Source organism: Pteropus alecto, unplaced genomic scaffold, assembly GCF_000325575.1.
Source record: "Pteropus alecto unplaced genomic scaffold, ASM32557v1 scaffold226, whole genome shotgun sequence".
In the NCBI taxonomy this organism is placed as follows: Eukaryota; Metazoa; Chordata; class Mammalia; order Chiroptera; family Pteropodidae; genus Pteropus; species Pteropus alecto.
The window spans coordinates 3,355,110-3,362,359 of NW_006440132.1; positions in this window are offsets into that span (position 1 = coordinate 3,355,110).

The window sequence follows — 7,250 nt, forward strand, 5'->3', positions numbered from 1 at the left end:
CCTCTTCCTTTTGCATAAGAATTAATGAGCTGGATGAATTCTCACTTTCTCACCTTATCTAACATCTACAAATGCCTGTATTTCTTGCCATCTGTACACCGAAATTTTGTCTACGTTTCTGGTGATGCCTGTGCATGAGGTGTAAGAGATTTGGCTTGGAATCAAGAGCCCTGGCTCTGCATAAATCATGACAAGCCACTTAACGTTTCTGAACCTCAACTGTTTCATCAGTGAAATGGGGAGACTAATTTCTCAAAGCCTAATTCACAGGGCTATTACTAATGGAACAATGTAATGCTTCTTACCCTTTGTTAAGCCATATTTTTCCTATTGGATGAACATAGGGATGTCATATATTTTGTCAATGTAATTTTAAATAATAATATTTAAAATACATTAAATATTATGACCTAAAACAGGATTTGTGTGTAGTTATGCATGTGTGTGTGCGTAACTGCTCTTCCTCTAGAGGTTTTCATGAGCCAACTTCTCTTGGGAATCGCAGAACTAAAGTTTTTTAAAATGTCTTATAAACTAAGTGACCTACAAATACAAACTTTTAAATATATTATTTTATATAATCACAAAAACTTTGTGACATAGGGCATATTACTAATATTCTAAAGTTAGGAGGCTCAAAATTATAAAAAGCAACAGAGCTAATAACCAAACCAGTTGCTTGACAAATTTATCAATCTTCCTTGTTCTCAGAATATTTAGGATTATTTATTTGTCTGTATCTACCACATTATATTTTGAGCCAGAACATGAATTTTTGAAATCTTATGATTTTGTTTTTCCTGGAGAATACAGCTCATCTCTCATATGTATTGTACACATTTTGAAAGAACACATCTCTATTTTTATATAGTGCTAACTTGATACTGAATAAGGCTTTGTTCTTCAGCAACCTGTTTTAGTTTAGTTTAGTTTTTTTTTAAATATCTGTTGGGCATTGTTTTTCCTTCTCATACACTATCATAATCATGATTACCTGCTTTAGTTACTTATTCTACCAGATGTATGGATGGAAACCTGTCTATCTTTAAAAACCGATTTTTATTGGATGGATAGGGAAGATGATCAAATTCTGTATCTAAAGCCCACCCAGACCACACTTGTACTTGAATAGTGAGAGTAGTATTTCAGGCCAGGCTGATATAACTTTAACACTATTCTCTTGATACATGAAGAAGAAGCAATGCTTTCAGTGCATCTAGCAGATGGTAACTTCACAGGTATTGAAAAGCTAAAAATAAACAAAACTAACAACCCAGAGTTCCATAGAAACATAATACAATTGTTAGTTCTCATAGTCTCTATTAGCCATCAATTTTCATCTGCTATCTCATGTAGTAACAGATTAAAATAGGAAATTTCTTTCTATTCAGGAGGTGCAAGTTGGTTTTAAATAATTATTAAATTAATTTTCAAACAAGTACAATATGATTACCACACTTTTCCATTTACAAAATGTTATTCATTTTACAGTGTCCTTTCAAATAGGTTATTTTGCTTTGCTTTCCATACGAATCCAGTGAGGTCAACGGAGACCCATATGCAAGTAACAAAATCAAGTAGTAAATAACACAAGTAGATTGAACATGGCTCATAAAGTTAAAAGTAAAAAAGCCAAGGCACACATTTTAGCAGTATAGAAGGAAGCTAATATTTTATAAGTACATATTTCATTCCAAATAACTGGTTAAATATCCAATATATGCTATCTCATTAAGGTCTCATAATTCATCCCCCAAATTAACAGTTCTCCACTTAATCTATTCATGAACCTCTTAGCTTTAATGTATCATACCTCTGCTTCCTAATATCAATGACCACTAAAATGTAGATATGACAATAATTCATGGCCATGGGTTGTTAACATAAATAATGTTGCAAACATTTGAAAAAATTAGAAGTTTCTCCAAATATCACTATGGGGAGGCAACTATGGGACTTGTGGCTGTGTTATGTGTCCTTGGGGCTGGACTGAACTACTTTTCCTAGAACTCTCTTTCCTCTGTATCTCAGGTTAGGATGTGCCACAAGAGACATTATGGCTTAAGTAGAAGTGAAACAGCAGCCACTTTGGGTTTTATGCCCCAACAAAGGTCTAAATAAATACTTCTGTAGCTCACATAGATTGTCACTTATCTGTTGGTTTACCTTGTTGGTGAGAGGCATTAGTCAGGCCTGCAACAATTCTACCTCTTTCTAGATCCTCCTTTAGGCTGTCCCGCTTGAGAGCTAGATGTGTGTTTAGCTGCACAATGAAGGACATTAGCTTCTCCTGCAGGACACCCAATTATCACAGTTGGTGGCACTGAGGACTGACCTCAGTTTCAGATCATTCTCAAGTGGTCCAATCTCATAAATTCTAGCTTATCTTTGCTCCCCTCACGTAACATCTATTTTTAGCTTCCTGAGACAACAGTTTTATAGAGACTGTGAAACCAGTGACACCATTAGGCAAAGTCAAATCTCTATATCAAATACATCCTTGTAGTTCAACTTCCTTGACTGAACCCTACCTGATCAAAATTTGTCACCGAGAGAGATTTTAGAGGAATGGTATTTAAGATGGGTTTTCTGGACGGTTCTGGGTAATTTGATTTGTTCTGATCTGATTTGATTTAAAAGGTCCTAACTACCCCTATTTCTAATGCTTAAGGAGACACTAGGAGTCCATGTCATAGCAGCAAAAGCATTATGCAAATTATCACCTGCATATATCTGTAATCAAATGCCTATAGAAAACAAGCCTCTGAGTGACTAAGTATGTGCTGCCATAGAATATTTTAGTCAAAATAAGGCACTAATGGGGTTGATTGGTTGGTTCTAAATTTACTAGAAACATGGAGGAAGAAAATGATGACATATGACTTTAACTTACCAGCTAAGGTCTGCATATTAGACCCCCAAAGGTCTATATCTGTCCTAAAAGAAACCACTAGCTGTTGACCACAAAGTCTAGATTTCTGAAAACCATCCCCAAAGTCTAATCCTTCAAGGGGCTGAATTACAATGCAAACTGAGTCCCCAAACTCCTGAGATCTTTATTATTGAAAGTTGGGCAATTGTGAAGGAATAAGACCCTGAAATTTGCAATGAAGTACATAGGTATATTCCAGTAAAGCTGGGGATTTTGGACCCCTAAATTCTGTGGAGCCTTTGACAACAGAAGAAATTAGTTTCACCTTGCCTGGAGAAAATATAATAGACTGTAAAGGACAGCTGATCTGCTCAGAAACTATCTCCGCCACCTCTCTTTGCTTCCAGATTTATAAATATACTCAAATTCCATCAGTGTAAAACAAAGTATAACCTGTGCACAGGTATGATGTATACAAAATCACTGATTTTTCCAACAATGATCCAATTGATGGAGAAGTTGAGAGTACCACCTGGTCACTTTGGGCTTCTCATGCCAGTGAATCAACGAGCTAAGAATAGCGTAACTGTAGTGGCTGGGGTAATTAATCCTGACGAGCAAGGAGAAACTGATTTACTATTACTTAATGAGAATAAGAAAAAACATGCTTGGAATACAGGTGAATCCTAGGTTACCTCTTCCTATCCCTGTGTCTGTGACTGAAGTCAAAGAAAACTATAACAACTCAATTTAGGCAGGACTGATCGTGGCCCTTACACCTGAAGAGAGAAGGTCTAAATTATTCAAATAGCCAAGGAACCACAATAAACTGAGGTGTTCCTTAAAGACAAAAAATTTATGGAATGGGGAGTGGAAGAAGGTAGTGACAAATACCAGATATGATCACATGACCAGTTACAAAGATGAGGACTGTCATACCTATGAATAGTACATCCTTAGTTTTATGTGACTATATATACATGTGTGTGTATGTGTGTGTATTATTTTGTTTTTACCCCCTTCTTTATTCCCCTTCGTTGTAACATAGGATATGTATTATCTCATTATTTAAATTACAGAACATCAAAAGGAAAGTGTGGATTAGCTAGAACAATGAAATGCACCCAAAGACTAAAAGAGGGTCTTTATATCCTTTGGGGGCAGTGGGGGGGCCGCGGCGGGGAGAAAGGGTTAGCAAAGGTTAACAAAGAGGATAGTTGCCTAATGTAATTAATATAATGTAAAGCAGCATGACTGTAAATTTCCTAATTTGAAAAGAGGGGACTGTGGTATCACCGTGATGTGTCAACCTGGCTCAGCTATCCTTCTTTGTATATCTCCAGTAAGTGGGGCTTAAGAGACATTTCTCTACAAGACTTCGAAGACAGAAGTGAAGTTGAAGCCATTTCATTTTTTAGGATGGAAGGCTGAAGCAGGTGCCTTTGTAGTTCACATACCTCGTCACTTATCTACTGTCTCACCTCGTTGGCATGGGCAGCAGGTGGGTCTGCAAGGGCTCCACCTTTTCCTGGATACTTTTCCAGCTTCTCTGACTCCTAGGCCAGTAGTGTTTAGGACCGTGATGAAGGGTGTAGTGTCTTCTGCAGAGCACTCACGTTATCAGGGTTAAGTAGTTTCCAGCATGTCCTCATAAATTCTAGCTCATGCTTACTGGTTCCAGTTTGAGTTTGTTGATTGTAGCCAGTGTTGACAGCTTCCAGCTTGACTTTATTCTCCTTGAGTACATCTTTCCTTCCTAACTGCCTGCCTAACACACTTCTAGTTCTAGCACCAGACATGGAGACAAGAGCCTTGAGAGACTTTTTAAGCTGCTCCTTCAATTGCATGAGGTCAAATCCCTGTAAACAAATTTCTTAATATTTGTTCTGCTTCTCTGATTGAGCATTGACTGGTACAGGCCATCTAGTTGACTTAAAACCATATCCTTTGTTTCTGTGTTTATTGTGTTAGTACTTCTTTGGTAATAATAATGATAGCATATCATACTAAATATTAGTTAATATTCACATAATAATTACTGACACTTACTATTCAATTCTATAATACGGAGATAATTTGACCTATGTAAGAACCAAGTGTAAAATTAGAAATCATGCATATAAAATGTACTGTACCTAGTAAGTGTTCAATAATGATAGCTATTATTTTTACAAATAATAAACATTAGTGTCTGTTTAGTAACTGAAATCTTTAAAAGTCTGTTATCATACATTTGCTTTTCTAACACTCATGAAGAGTATGCAGCATAGGTAAGCATTATCACTAGTATTATTATTGTCTTTGTTATTGTTGCTATTTTACTTGTGAATATAAAAATATCTTCAAAGATTTCTATAATCTTTGGCCAAGGGTTTTTGACTCCTGAGGAAAGAGACAAAACTTCTTAAATTCTTGTGAAATAGGCTGCCTACACTTAATGCAAATCCCTTGTTTATTCTGATGCCAGAAAATGTAGAAAGCAAAAACAAATGTGTTGATTCTCTTTCTCCTGCATCTGCCTTGCATCCTAACGCTCTTGACTTTAATGTGTTGTTCCGGTCATATTTGATATAGCTGTACAACATCTTTTTTACGTCAAGCCTTTGCTCCAAACACTCCATTGCCAGTTCAACTTGTCAAAATTTGGAGGGAACACGTTTTAAACATTCAGTGAGCATTCTTCTGAAAAGAAACCACTATTTCTAATGAGCATTCGAGAGTGCAGTGGATTGCAGAAACTGTTTTCTAAGATCTGTCACAAATGATTTAGTTTTATTAGTTTTAATGGCCCTCAGTTACGGGCATGGAATATAAGTGAAAATTAAGATATTTTTCATGAGACGAAAATAGATTTCAATCACAAAGAGTGTTTTCATCCCCACCTCTTTCCTTTTGCTTATTTATTTAATTTTATTTTTTGGCAGATGATTCTGGTTAAAAGAAAACCACTATAAGAGATGAGAACACAGCGATATTATTCCATGAGAACAAAGCTCTGCTTGAACTGGGAACCTCTCTGTTAATTGTATATAAGTTGGTTGGTCTGGCAAGCTCACAGGCGTGAGTACAGAGAAAGGGGCTAATGTGTAAAAGTAGAGTTTTATCCTGGAAAGGAACAGTGAATATTTTTATTCATAACTAAAGGTTTGTCTTCCATGATAGCAAGCACAGAAACCAAGATACCCATGTATTGCTTCCAATTCATAATACTTTTCACTTGCTGCTTCTGCTTTTCTACACTGTAGATTTTTTCAAAAGTTTAATTTTTCCTCTTCTTTTCTATTGCTCATCACTCACTGAAAGGTACTGTAATTTGAACAGACCTATATATTTTATGCTTCATAAACAAGTTAAGTGCATTTCTTAAACAGTTGGACAGTTTAGGCAGTCCATCCTCATTGTTCCTTTGTGAATAAGGTATGTTGGTGTATCTAGGGTTGGTGATGAACGTGAATTTTCTGTTGCAACAGTTCTGCTTTAGTATTTCTTCTTCCTCTATACCAAGGCAACTATGTGGTTCAAAAGAAAGCCAATAAGAATCTGAATGAAGAATCTGGGAGTTTGCATTGCCTCTGCCATCCATTCACTAATTTATAACGGAAATAGCAAGCTATTTCCATTTCCCGTGTCATTCTTTTCTCATTTGCAAAGTGTAGATCTCAGGAAATATAGATAAGGATTACATATCTGAAACAAACAAACAAAAAAGTCCTTGCCTTCGTGGAGATTATAATCAAATGTAGGAAGACAACAATTCAGCAACAGATATAACACCAAATTAAACTGCATTGTATACTGAAAGGTAATAATTACTGTATGAGTTTGCTAGGGTTGTGACATAGTACCACATATTGGTTGGCTTAAATAATAGAAATTAATTTTCTTGTAATTCATGTTGTCTTTCTTCTGTACTTCTTTGTCCTAATCTCCTCTTCATATAAGGATGCCAGTCATATTAAATTGAGGCCCATCCTAATGACCTCATTTTACTTATTTACCTTTTTAAAGACCCTATCTCCAAATATAGTTACATTCTGAGGCACTAGGGCTTCGGGCTTCAGTATATAAACTGGGGAGGGGGGAGGGTATGATTCAGTCTATAACAGGTATTATAAAAAAGAAGTTTGTAAGGAATAGAGAATGCTGGGGAATGTTTCAACATTGATGGGGATTTTGAGGACAGGCTGGACTGAGATGATGACATATGCACAGACTGAGAAGGAGCAGGGGGAGTGTGCATTGTGGATATCTGGTAGGAGAACAATTCACCAGAGGGAACAGTTAATCCAAAGGCACAGAGGAAAAGCTATCCAAGGGCCAGTGGGGTGGCTATAAGAGAGAACAGAGATGTGGCCGATGACATGGTAAGAACACAGTA